A 13,290-nucleotide genomic window follows, 5' to 3' on the forward strand; every position below is an offset into this window, starting at 1 on the left:
GGCCCATGTGAGTTTTGGATACGGCTGAAACTTGGTCTGACCCCTCATTCAAGTGGGACACACATAATGAGTGGGTTGGATATCTTTATCACATTTAGGCAGGCCTAATATATAATTATGAATGTTTTAAGGAAACCTCTCTCTCCACTACATTTAGGGCTTGTTTGATTTTCTAATTCAGAGGTAAATGCAGTGTAATTGCATAATGATCATTTGCTTGTGTATTTACGGCACTCTTCCCTGTATTTGATTTGACTGCTTACTTTTTGTACACAAAAATCGAAAAGGTTGCAAAATGATTGTGGGCCCCACCGTGATGCATGTCGCTTATCCACACTGTTCATCCATTATGACAGATGAATTTATGGCATGAGCCAAAAAATGAGGCATATCCAAAGCTCTAGTGGACCACACCATAACAAAAAAGTGAATCAAATACTTGTCGTTAAAAACTTCTTAGGGCCATTGTTTCTTTTGGTGTGGGCCACTTGAGTGTTGGATCTACATAATTTTTCAGCTCGTCTCAAAATGTTGTGGTAAAACGGATGGATGGAACAGATATGTCATATATGTCACAGTGAGGTCCAAAAATTTCAACTAGCACTTTTGAACAGTTTCCAAGGCAGGAATTTCTAAAATTTTCCAAACAGGTGAAAGGGTCATAATTACCCATTCACCTGGTATTTACACTTGCAATGAGAAATCAAACAGGCTCTTAGGTGAGTTACTCATTACCCTTACTAGAGTAAACTCTGTGGGGTCCACCATTTTTTATTTATTTTATCCACTCCATTAATCTATGTTAATAGATAATTTGAGGTATAAAGAAGAAATAGAAAGCATATCAAAAGCCCAAGTGGACCACACCACAGGAAATAATGTAATTGAACATCTACCATTGAAAAATTCTTAGAGGCCATAGAAGTTTTAGATCAAGCTGATGTGTTTGTGTTTTCTCTTCATTCATATCTTTTTTTATATTTTAAACATGTTGGATGTCAAATAAAATTACTGTGGACCCATGGAAGGTATCAACAGTTGAAATCATTATTCCACACTGTTTCAAGTGGCATGGTCCACTTGACTTTTGGATTTACCAAAAATTCGGGATCAACCCATGCCGTTCATCCATTTTTTTAGATCATTTTAGAAAATTTTCCAAAAAATGAATCATATCCAAAGATTAAATGGACCACACCACAAATAAGGGGAACAGATTAGCTACTCCCCCTTACACCATCCAATGACTGGTGGTTGGTTCGCTGCGGGCCCCACCATGATGTATGTGTTTAATCCATGTCATCCATCTATTTTTAAAGATCATCTTATGGCATGAGACAAAAAATGAGGCATATCCCAATATGAAATGGACCACATTATAGGAAACAGTGTTGAATGAGCGTAAACCATTTAAAACATTTTGGGGGCCATAAAATTTTTGGATTGAGATGATTTTTGTTTTTCCCCTTCATCTAGGCCTGTATGACCTGATAAACAAACTGGATGTCAAATAAACAGTACAGTTGGCCTTACGACAATATTAATGATGGATAACCAATCACTATTGTTTTCATTTGGTGTGGTCCAGCTGAGATTTATATACCTCTAATTCCACCATAATTTATGTTTTATATCCACACTTTCCATCCACTTGGAGAGATCATTTTAAGGCAATGTCGAAAGAACAATTTCAATCCAAAGCTCCAGTGGACCCCAGCATAAAAAATAGTGAGACAGTGACGCCCACCATTAAAAACTTTTAAAGGCCACAAAAGTTTTATATGAAGATGGTATCTGTGTTTTCCCTTGTTTCATGCATTTTCTAACTTTTGAACAGGTTGGATTTCAAATAAACATTACGATGGGCCTTAAGATAGGTTCAACGGTGGGAATCACTCTTCCCTCTATTTTCTTTGGTGGCACTACCAAAAAAAGGGGCAAAGGATACAGACCATGTTAGTTTTTTACTACTATTTTAATCTATAGCTAAAATGTTGCTACACCATTAATAATTAATGATGGTGTAAGCGGCCCTATAAGACCTAAACAAATATATATGTTATATCTAATCCATCCATCTATTTTGAAATATTATTTTAGGATAGGAAATAAAAACTCAGCTAGATCAAAGCCTCAAGTGGACCACACAGTAGGAAACATGGAGATTAAATCACATTTGCTTCCAATGGTGTGGTCCACTTGGGCATTCAATCTACTTTAAGTTCGAGATCATAAATTAAAATAATTTATTAAAATTAATGATCAGAATGGATAAACCAAATACATCATGGTGGGCCCCACAGGGCTCTTGATAGGACCATTTAGGTCTATCTCACGAAAGGATGCCCAAAATTGAGCGCATGCTAAAAAACAGAGCCACGCCCAATACTTCTATCTCTCTCTCTCTCTCTCTCTCTCTCTCTCTCTCTCTCTCTCTCTCTCTGTTCCCTAATCCTTTGTCCCTTCGTTCCCCAATCCTCTCTCCCCCTCCCAATCTCTGCTCCATCTTCTCATTCTCCTCCCTCTCTCTCCAATGCATCTCCGCCCTCTCTATCTCTCTCCATTGCAGCAGTTGTGAAGCTCCTACCCGAAGAAACATAAGCCATTCAAAACCCTTCTCATATCTTTGAGGTATCTTTTAAAACTGAAGGAATCTGAGGCTCCTCTCCATAGGTTTGATATCTTCCCCTCTTTGTGTCTCTTTTTCTGTCTTTCAGATTTCATGCATGCTAACTGTTTGATGAAATGGCATGCTATCTGTTTGATGAAATGGCATGCTATCTGTTTGATGAAATGGCAAGATTTCATGCATTCTATCTATTTGATGAAATGACATGCTAACTTTTTGATGAATAGCAAAAATGCATCCACCTGCACTTATCTCTCAGGCCTTGAACAAGAGGTTGGAGATGAACAACAAAAATTCATGTAGTGATTCTATGAACAACGGAAGTAGGGATGAGTCTGCATCCACTTGCACTGATCTCTCCCTAAATTCACCATCAAACAGGATGGTTGTTAGGGGTTTTACCAAATTAAACCCATCCCAACAACATTAACCCTTTCAATTTCTCACGGGCACCAATGAAAAGGTGGTACCTTTCAGCCATGGATGTTATGAGAAGTTTGGTGATTCAAGCAATGGTTTCTATCATGGTGGTCCAGTGATGATGATGATGGGTGGTGTTGATCAATTAGGCCATTCAGATTCTAATTCTAGAGTATTAGTTTCTTCAGCTGAATCAATGATGGCCCACAACAGAAACAAGCTCTATTTGCATGGGGAGAGTGATCATGAGAGAGAGAAGATCAACATGCCTTTCATTGATTTCCTTAGTGTTGGAGCCACATAGAGAAAGAGAGGGTTGGAGTGAGAAAAGGGGAGATTTCCATTGTAGCTTTTTTATATGGTGAGAAGGAAGAAAAAGGGGTTGTTTATAGTGTATGTACAAGTAGTTTTCAAAAAGGAAAAAGAAAAGAAAGGTAGTAGAGAAAAAGAAAAGGAAAAAAAAAAAAGGAAAAGCAAAAGAAGTCAGTAGCAGATTGGAGAGAATTTTTGTTTCATCAGCAAGAAAACAGCAATGCAACATGAAAATATATATGTATTTTTGCTGCAATAATCTGAAAATCTCTTTTGTAAAAAAAATGCTAACTTTTTGATGAAATGGCATGCTATTTGTTTGATGAAATGGCATGATAAAAAGTTTGTTTGAATGGCTACAAAACTATGCCATTTGTGCATTTAAAGAGCCACCATCATTTTTTAGTTCGAAGAACTTTTTTTTTTAAGGTTGGGAATAAGCGAACCCCAAAAATAAAAATGGAGGAATCGCTATTTAGGAATGCTACTTCAAAGGTCTGCCATGCATGTGTTTAAGTTTCTTGGTTTTGCCATGTTGAGTTTTTTTTTTTTTTTCAAGAGAGATTACTTGTTTGTATGGTACCTGCTCAAAGCTGGTTTTTGTTGTCTGAAAAATGATTTGTTTCTCTTTCTATTTTGTGTCATTAGACAGCTTCAATTATTGAAAAGATTTCATTTGTGTACGTACCTTCCCCTGGTAATCTTTAAAACTCATACATCTCTTTCTTCTATTAGGAGGAGTACATGAACATGGAAACATTGGAGCATCGGTTGCAAACTTCATTAAGATCTGAAAGTTAGTCTTATCAAACCGGTACATGAACAACCTCAAGTTTATTGATGATTTTGTTCTCATCTTAATCAATTTATAGTCTCGGAACTTTACTAAGAAAATCTAAATGCAAATATGTTCTTTGAGATCTGAAAGTTATGGCTTTCATACCATGTTTATGTCGGTTTCTGGTGTGGTAGGCAACCTGCTGAGGACAGTGATGGCGACTATTACAGGGATTCAAGTAGTGATAAAAGCAGTGATTATGAGCTTGAAGGAGGGTTCAAATATATAAGGGAGCGGTCGAACCGTCATCATCCTGCAAGTGAGGTTGCGTGTAGAATGGACACAGTGTCTTGGCGAGAGAAGCATGTTGCTATCCAAGAAGGCTTTTCGATCTGGTGCAGGTTGTGAAGCGATGTCTAGATTTTGTTCAACAACAAGGCTTGAAGAATGTGAGTGCTCTTCTTTTAAGCATGGTTAATCTGGATCTTTTTACTAGATGTAACATATACTTCTCTATTACTTCTCTATGTTTTCTTTCTACTCTGGTACATTGTACTTTCATAAAAGATGCATGTTGAGATTGAACTCTAATCCAGTGTCAATGATAAAAAAAAAAAAAGATTTCTGGATTGGTAAGCATTTTTTAGCATTGGGAATAGAGAATCCTGATGTCTATTTCTCTGAAAGGGTATTTTTCTCATCATTTATGCTTCTTTAGAATTGATTCTTAATTACCATTGTATGTATTTCATTTTTAACTACCCCAGTCAATGTCCACCAATTCATTGGTCAGATAATCAAAATAATCTTTTTTTTTTCTGGTTAATGATACATCTGAGCTAGAATATTTTATTTGGATAGTTTAATTTAAATTTCTTGTATGCTAGGTATTCAATTTTTAAGAAATTTGAAAGTGCTTACATACCATCCATCACACTCTGTCAGAGTATTGAAGTTCTTCTCTTGTACAATTTTTATGTAGCTAAAAAAAGACTTAATGATGTAAGTGACAAGCAGTCCATGCAACAAAGACTTTTGGTCTATGATGGGATTCTTGAAGTAATCATTGATTTGCTTTGACTGAGGTGACCTTCTAGAAAATCTCTCTGAGCTTTGACTGAGGTGACCTTTTCTAACTCCACTAAAAATCCACCAACATCTATAACATGTACTTCTCGTTAGTGTATACATGTTCATTTCTTTGATACAAATAGTCCAATCCACCAACATCTATAACATGTTGAGTTTTTTTTTTTTTTTCAAGATAGATTACTTGTTTGTATGGTACCAGCTCAAAGCTGGTTTTTGTTGTCTGAAAAATGATTTGTTTCTCTTTCTATTTTGTGTCATTAGACAGCTTCAATTATTGAAAAGATTTCATTTGTGTACGTACCTTCCCCTGGTAATCTTTAAAACTCATACATCTCTTTCTTCTATTAGGAGGAGTACATGAACATGGAAACATTGGAGCATCGGTTGCAAACTTCATTAAGATCTGAAAGTTAGTCTTATCAAACCGGTACATGAACAACCTCAAGTTTATTGATGATTTTGTTCTCATCTTAATCAATTTATAGTCTCGGAACTTTACTAAGAAAATCTAAATGCAAATATGTTCTTTGAGATCTGAAAGTTATGGCTTTCATACCATGTTTATGTCGGTTTCTGGTGTGGTAGGCAACCTGCTGAGGACAGTGATGGCGACTATTACAGGGATTCAAGTAGTGATAAAAGCAGTGATTATGAGCTTGAAGGAGGGTTCAAATATATAAGGGAGCGGTCGAACCGTCATCATCCTGCAAGTGAGGTTGCGTGTAGAATGGACACAGTGTCTTGGCGAGAGAAGCATGTTGCTATCCAAGAAGGCTTTTCGATCTGGTGCAGGTTGTGAAGCGATGTCTAGATTTTGTTCAACAACAAGGCTTGAAGAATGTGAGTGCTCTTCTTTTAAGCATGGTTAATCTGGATCTTTTTACTAGATGTAACATATACTTCTCTATTACTTCTCTATGTTTTCTTTCTACTCTGGTACATTGTACTTTCATAAAAGATGCATGTTGAGATTGAACTCTAATCCAGTGTCAATGATAAAAAAAAAAAAAGATTTCTGGATTGGTAAGCATTTTTTAGCATTGGGAATAGAGAATCCTGATGTCTATTTCTCTGAAAGGGTATTTTTCTCATCATTTATGCTTCTTTAGAATTGATTCTTAATTACCATTGTATGTATTTCATTTTTAACTACCCCAGTCAATGTCCACCAATTCATTGGTCAGATAATCAAAATAATCTTTTTTTTTTCTGGTTAATGATACATCTGAGCTAGAATATTTTATTTGGATAGTTTAATTTAAATTTCTTGTATGCTAGGTATTCAATTTTTAAGAAATTTGAAAGTGCTTACATACCATCCATCACACTCTGTCAGAGTATTGAAGTTCTTCTCTTGTACAATTTTTATGTAGCTAAAAAAAGACTTAATGATGTAAGTGACAAGCAGTCCATGCAACAAAGACTTTTGGTCTATGATGGGATTCTTGAAGTAATCATTGATTTGCTTTGACTGAGGTGACCTTCTAGAAAATCTCTCTGAGCTTTGACTGAGGTGACCTTTTCTAACTCCACTAAAAATCCACCAACATCTATAACATGTACTTCTCGTTAGTGTATACATGTTCATTTCTTTGATACAAATAGTCCAATCCACCAACATCTATAACATGTTGAGTTTTTTTTTTTTTTTCAAGATAGATTACTTGTTTGTATGGTACTAGCTCAAAGCTGGTTTTTGTTGTCTGAAAAATGATTTGTTTCTCTTTCTATTTTGTGTCATTAGACAGCTTCAATTATTGAAAAGATTTCATTTGTGTACGTACCTTCCCCTGGTAATCTTTAAAACTCATACATCTCTTTCTTCTATTAGGAGGAGTACATGAACATGGAAACATTGGAGCATCGGTTGCAAACTTCATTAAGATCTGAAAGTTAGTCTTATCAAACCGGTACATGAACAACCTCAAGTTTATTGATGATTTTGTTCTCATCTTAATCAATTTATAGTCTCGGAACTTTACTAAGAAAATCTAAATGCAAATATGTTCTTTGAGATCTGAAAGTTATGGCTTTCATACCATGTTTATGTCGGTTTCTGGTGTGGTAGGCAACCTGCTGAGGACAGTGATGGCGACTATTACAGGGATTCAAGTAGTGATAAAAGCAGTGATTATGAGCTTGAAGGAGGGTTCAAGTATATAAGGGAGCGGTCGAACCGTCATCATCCTGCAAGTGAGGTTGCGTGTAGAATGGACACAGTGTCTTGGCGAGAGAAGCATGTTGCTATCCAAGAAGGCTTTTCGATCTGGTGCAGGTTGTGAAGCGATGTCTAGATTTTGTTCAACAACAAGGCTTGAAGAATGTGAGTGCTCTTCTTTTAAGCATGGTTAATCTGGATCTTTTTACTAGATGTAACATATACTTCTCTATTACTTCTCTATGTTTTCTTTCTACTCTGGTACATTGTACTTTCATAAAAGATGCATGTTGAGATTGAACTCTAATCCAGTGTCAATGATAAAAAAAAAAAAAGATTTCTGGATTGGTAAGCATTTTTTAGCATTGGGAATAGAGAATCCTGATGTCTATTTCTCTGAAAGGGTATTTTTCTCATCATTTATGCTTCTTTAGAATTGATTCTTAATTACCATTGTATGTATTTCATTTTTAACTACCCCAGTCAATGTCCACCAATTCATTGGTCAGATAATCAAAATAATCTTTTTTTTTTCTGGTTAATGATACATCTGAGCTAGAATATTTTATTTGGATAGTTTAATTTAAATTTCTTGTATGCTAGGTATTCAATTTTTAAGAAATTTGAAAGTGCTTACATACCATCCATCACACTCTGTCAGAGTATTGAAGTTCTTCTCTTGTACAATTTTTATGTAGCTAAAAAAAGACTTAATGATGTAAGTGACAAGCAGTCCATGCAACAAAGACTTTTGGTCTATGATGGGATTCTTGAAGTAATCATTGATTTGCTTTGACTGAGGTGACCTTCTAGAAAATCTCTCTGAGCTTTGACTGAGGTGACCTTTTCTAACTCCACTAAAAATCCACCAACATCTATAACATGTACTTCTCGTTAGTGTATACATGTTCATTTCTTTGATACAAATAGTCCAATCCACCAACATCTATAACATGTTGAGTTTTTTTTTTTTTTTCAAGAGAGATTACTTGTTTGTATGGTACCTGCTCAAAGCTGGTTTTTGTTGTCTGAAAAATGATTTGTTTCTCTTTCTATTTTGTGTCATTAGACAGCTTCAATTATTGAAAAGATTTCATTTGTGTACGTACCTTCCCCTGGTAATCTTTAAAACTCATACATCTCTTTCTTCTATTAGGAGGAGTACATGAACATGGAAACATTGGAGCATCGGTTGCAAACTTCATTAAGATCTGAAAGTTAGTCTTATCAAACCGGTACATGAACAACCTCAAGTTTATTGATGATTTTGTTCTCATCTTAATCAATTTATAGTCTCGGAACTTTACTAAGAAAATCTAAATGCAAATACGTTCTTTGAGATCTGAAAGTTATGGCTTTCATACCATGTTTATGTCGGTTTCTGGTGTGGTAGGCAACCTGCTGAGGACAGTGATGGCGACTATTACAGGGATTCAAGTAGTGATAAAAGCAGTGATTATGAGCTTGAAGGAGGGTTCAAATATATAAGGGAGCGGTCGAACCGTCATCATCCTGCAAGTGAGGTTGCGTGTAGAATGGACACAGTGTCTTGGCGAGAGAAGCATGTTGCTATCCAAGAAGGCTTTTCGATCTGGTGCAGGTTGTGAAGCGATGTCTAGATTTTGTTCAACAACAAGGCTTGAAGAATGTGAGTGCTCTTCTTTTAAGCATGGTTAATCTGGATCTTTTTACTAGATGTAACATATACTTCTCTATTACTTCTCTATGTTTTCTTTCTACTCTGGTACATTGTACTTTCATAAAAGATGCATGTTGAGATTGAACTCTAATCCAGTGTCAATGATAAAAAAAAAAAAAGATTTCTGGATTGGTAAGCATTTTTTAGCATTGGGAATAGAGAATCCTGATGTCTATTTCTCTGAAAGGGTATTTTTCTCATCATTTATGCTTCTTTAGAATTGATTCTTAATTACCATTGTATGTATTTCATTTTTAACTACCCCAGTCAATGTCCACCAATTCATTGGTCAGATAATCAAAATAATCTTTTTTTTTTCTGGTTAATGATACATCTGAGCTAGAATATTTTATTTGGATAGTTTAATTTAAATTTCTTGTATGCTAGGTATTCAATTTTTAAGAAATTTGAAAGTGCTTACATACCATCCATCACACTCTGTCAGAGTATTGAAGTTCTTCTCTTGTACAATTTTTATGTAGCTAAAAAAAGACTTAATGATGTAAGTCACAAGCAGTCCATGCAACAAAGACTTTTGGTCTATGATGGGATTCTTGAAGTAATCATTGATTTGCTTTGACTGAGGTGACCTTCTAGAAAATCTCTCTGAGCTTTGACTAAGGTGACCTTTTCTAACTCCACTAAAAATCCACCAACATCTATAACATGTACTTCTCGTTAGTGTATACATGTTCATTTCTTTGATACAAATAGTCCAATCTACTTGAGGTGGCCCACCAGGTCAATAATACCAATCACAATATGTGTTTTCCATGTGAAATGAAGGGAGTGAGCTGCAGAGAAGAGTGTCATACTAACGTTCCTCTTAAACTAAAGATCAATTCATTATGGAGCAGAGAATTTTACGATGAGAGTAGGCCTATGAATCCATTTAGGCAGACGGGTGTGTGTTATATCAAAGCCGCTCATTAAGACATCTCATAATTTAAATGGCATGTCTTAGAAATCAGTTCGTATGTATACATGATAAATGCATTGTTAATAGGATCAATGGCCCACATTAAACACACAATGGTCAACTTGGCTCGATCCTTAGTAGACAAGAATATTCCTAGTGGGGATGGCCTAACATCTTCACATTGGAGCTAGCATGTCTCGTGTCACATCTTATTTCCATGGAATTTTTTGTGGTAACATAAGGAAATTTTGGGAACCAAACCTGGCATCCCGCTAATAATTCTACTCCAAGGTGAACACCATTTTCTAGCGATTACATTCCTACCTTTTCAACATGGAATTTAATTTTGTATTCGCCGAAGCTGCTTGTAGGCATTCTCATCTTGTGTAAAGTCATCTTGGAGAACATGCTACAAATGTAGGCAATGTCGTTATTGGTTGTAAATGTTATGTCTTTCAATGCCATTTTTTTCTGGGCTAACAAAACATCTGTTGTTATGATGCAGGAACTCGGAGTAGCTGAATCTGAGTTTGCTATGATTGATATGTGAACACTCATTAAGAAATTTCTTATTCTTTGCAATTCGGGTCCTCTAATTGTTTCTAAAGGAGCTCTTGCAAAATCGCCTCCTGAACCAATTACCTTGCCTCCATGGTTGTGTGAAGAGGATATTGATTATTATATCAGTAAATTCAGCAAGTCAGGCTTTACTGGAGGACTGAACTACTACCGAAATATAGATCCATATGTTTTCTACCAACTTCTTTTTAATTGTTATAAGTAGCTGATTTGAAATATGTCTCTTATTAGAATGACTACTTATCTATGTTTTCCATGTGAATAAAATGCCTTTTCCCCCTATTTTGATGCAAGCAGTTCTGACCCCATAGTTCAAAAACCCGAAAACTTGACTTGACTAAATGTCCCATCGGGTCGGGTTGACTCGATGTCTTAAGATGACTCGACTCAATATTGTAATATATAAATTAAAAGTGTTTGGAGTGTTATAAATACTTGAAAACATTTGACAGGGATAAAGACTTCTTTTATTTTGTTTAGTTTTCGTTGCTGAATTTGATTCATGGTGAATGGACTTGTAAACCAGAGAAACATGGATCAGATCTTCTGCACATTTGACACATTGGTGGGAAAGAAATGGTTGTAATGAAAGTTCACATGGAGACATTTTTTTAAATGAAAAAATCTGATGTTTCCCTTTTTTGTTGATCTTTACCACTAACTAGAGGACAAGACCGCCTTTCTTATCTGCCTTTTGTTTTATATATATACATACATTCATATATATATATATATATATATATATATATATATATATGTATTGTTTATTCTTTAAGATTTGTAGCTTCGCCCCAAATTCTATGATGTGTGGTCAAATTTAGCTAGTGCATATATGAGGAAAGGAAGACTTAATGAGGTAGCCTAGTGTTGTCGCCAGGCTCTTGCATTGAACCCTCACTTGGTCAATCCTTGTTCTGTTTTTTCATTTAGTTTCCTTCTTTTCTTGTAGATGCATTGAAATTACTATTTGCATATCTTCCCCTTATTGGCAGGTTGATGCTCATAGCAACCTTGGTAATCTAATGAAGGCACAAGGCTTAGTACAAGAAGTAAGTCACAGTGGATTTGATACATTATTTTCATTGGATGTTCTTTAAGACTCAAAGTAGAATTTGAGAACCATGATCCATGACTGGACTACACTGGGTTGAGCAGTTGTTCTAGTAATGGTGTGTCTTAATTGTTCTAATAAGCTGTTTTGAAACTATTTCATGATTTCCTTTGATTGAATGAAGGACTGTAATTGTAATTGTAATTGATTCATTATTGAATGAATGAATGATTGTAATTGAATGAATGATGGTAATTGAATGAATGAATGATTATGCAGGTGGTAATTGAATAAATGAATGATTATAATTTTTTTTTAAATGTAAGCAATAGCTACGGATATTGACCATAGCTAAAGGTTCATTCACATTTTTCTACCTACGAATCATTTCATAGGTACAAGTTTCGTCAACAGTTTTTACCTACATCAGATTTCATAGGTAAAGAGTCTTACAAGTGCTGACGAACAATATATAGTTTTTACCTATGAAAAGTTTCGTCAACATTTGTCACTACAAGAATTTTCACTTTTACCTACGAAAACTTTCGTAGGTAAATGATATTATTTTGTAGGCAAAGATTTTTACCTATGAAATATTTCATTAGTAATTTCGTTGGTAAATCACCGTGGCCAAAGATTCGTTGACAATGGTAAGACTTTTACTTATGAACTTTTTCTTAGTTAAAAACTATGTTAAGACTTTTACCTACAAACATTTTCATAGCTAAAAACTTTGTGTGAGAACTCTTCTAAGACTTTTACCTACGATAGTTTTCGTAGCTAATAGCTACATACTGTGTTAAGACTTCTTACCTACAAAATGATTCGTATGAAAAAAAATGTGAATGAACCTTTTACCTACGAACAATTTTGTAGGTTAAAATGTCGATGAAACTTTTACCTACGAAAATTTGCATGGTAAAAGTCTCTTTTTTCCCCCCCAAATTCAGGCAAAATTTCCTATTGTACACTTGTTACAATATATTTCATTATATTCACATTCCCATTTTTCCAAACAAACACAAACTACATCCATCCTTGACCTGAGGCATTCTGGTTTTCTACAAAACTAATCTGATCTAATGCTGGTTGGGACAACACCACCATCTTTTTTTTTCTTTTTTCTTTTTTGCTTTTTCTTTTTCAAGAGCAGAACTAAAGAAAACAGAGAGAAACAGAGGATTCTGGATATGTCGTTGGGACAACCTATCAATGCTTTCCTAGAGTAAAGCATCCATGTTCAACAATAGCTCTTACGTATGTGTCGTTGAGTGCAAATATAAAATAAGCAACGATTTCTTTATATTTAAGTTGAACATGAAAAAATAGTGAACTATGGGAATCTAATCACATAAAAGCATCACGATGCTCCAATCATCAACAGTAGCATCAATTGAAATTATAAGCAAAACATAAACATCTTAGAAAACACAATAGGCAGCTGGATCCTATGACCTTACATCGTACCATCTCAAAGTTGACGCCAAGAACCAGGAGACTTCATAAGTGCTCCATGTTGCTGCAAATGAACTGTAACTCAGAAAAAAAAGTAAAATGTTGCACATGGCAACAGTGATGAATTCTCCACATAAAACATAAAAGCATGAAATTATTGTGTCATGTTTTCATGTTTGGATTAATATTTTCTGTTAT

The 13,290-nt window shown here is 35.1% G+C and overlaps 1 long non-coding RNA gene across 1 annotated transcript; it reads left to right on the forward strand.

Moving 5' to 3' along the window:
• Positions 1 to 11,284: 11,284 nt before the first annotated feature.
• Positions 11,285 to 11,883, forward strand: LOC131252065 (uncharacterized). Its single transcript, XR_009174141.1, has 2 exons — positions 11,285 to 11,487; positions 11,579 to 11,883. It is a non-coding gene; the product is annotated as an uncharacterized LOC131252065 (long non-coding RNA).
• Positions 11,884 to 13,290: the final 1,407 nt, after the last annotated feature.

This window comes from Magnolia sinica, chromosome 7 (genome assembly GCF_029962835.1).
Source record: "Magnolia sinica isolate HGM2019 chromosome 7, MsV1, whole genome shotgun sequence".
In the NCBI taxonomy this organism is placed as follows: Eukaryota; Viridiplantae; Streptophyta; class Magnoliopsida; order Magnoliales; family Magnoliaceae; genus Magnolia; species Magnolia sinica.